This window comes from Trachymyrmex cornetzi, unplaced genomic scaffold (assembly GCF_001594075.2).
Source record: "Trachymyrmex cornetzi isolate Tcor2-1 unplaced genomic scaffold, Tcor1.1 scaffold158, whole genome shotgun sequence".
Taxonomy (NCBI): domain Eukaryota; kingdom Metazoa; phylum Arthropoda; class Insecta; order Hymenoptera; family Formicidae; genus Trachymyrmex; species Trachymyrmex cornetzi.
The window spans coordinates 33,935-34,314 of NW_017296179.1; positions in this window are offsets into that span (position 1 = coordinate 33,935).

Here is a 380-nt window from a genome sequence, read left to right on the forward strand (position 1 = left end):
CCCCCCCCGCACCCTCAAGTACCCCCCGCGCTTTCTCCCTCGCGCCCTCAAGTACACCCTGCGCCCCGCACTCCCCTCGAGCCCTATGGGTTAGAACCCCCCTAGTATATCTACTGTACTTTCACTTAATTTTTTGAAACGGTCCCGAGATGCTCGAAGCTTACGTTTTTATATTCACAAATTAGGCCGAACTCATGCGCAGTTGCATTAAATTAATGTATGTCACCTCCTTTGTGATCAAAAGTAGGTGACTTGATTTTGTAATGATTTTAACTGCTGGTCTGCAGAAAAGATGCAGACGCAGATTTTAAGTATATACCTATTTGGGTCATAAACTCTATTAAGCCAGCAGGACCAAATGAGCAGAATCAATCCGAACC